At 31.6% G+C, this 446-nt stretch overlaps 1 protein-coding gene across 1 annotated transcript in view; it reads left to right on the top strand.

Moving 5' to 3' along the window:
- LOC119589412 (microtubule-associated protein futsch-like) overlaps positions 1-446 on the top strand; it is a gene marked incomplete in the record, with an annotated part of 21,975 nt that overhangs the window by 2,824 nt on the left and 18,705 nt on the right.

Genomic DNA, 446 nt, shown 5'->3' with positions numbered 1-446 from the left:
TTTTCCTTTTAATTGAAGTGGCGTAACGTATCAACTTAAAATAAAGTAAAATGAATTTTGCTTATAACAATGAAGGTAAGTTGTATTGAAAAATTAACTCACCAACAAGCCTAAATTCTCAGGTAAGTTATCATTTTTTCCCTCATACAATAAGATGACAACCATTTATATATATCCAGAATCAAATCAAAGAATTGCGAAAGTGTTAACTACCAACCGTTGTAGATTATTTTCCTACCAAAAGAAACAAATAGTAGGAGATATCGGATCTTTCCCTTGGATTTAATACACTGAATATATGCCTTTGTGGAAGCTGAATCAGTAACATGTTAACGCAACTGTTGCAGTACAACAATAGGTAAAACGAAAGTGTTCTGTCTAAACTCTTTGGTTATACCCAATTTGAAACGTGTTTAGACATATCGATAGGCAGGAAAAAATATTTG

Source organism: Penaeus monodon, chromosome 25 (assembly GCF_015228065.2).
Source record: "Penaeus monodon isolate SGIC_2016 chromosome 25, NSTDA_Pmon_1, whole genome shotgun sequence".
NCBI lineage: Eukaryota > Metazoa > Arthropoda > Malacostraca > Decapoda > Penaeidae > Penaeus > Penaeus monodon.
The sequence above is the reverse complement of the archived record's forward strand: the minus strand, read 5'-3'. Positions and strand labels throughout refer to the sequence as shown.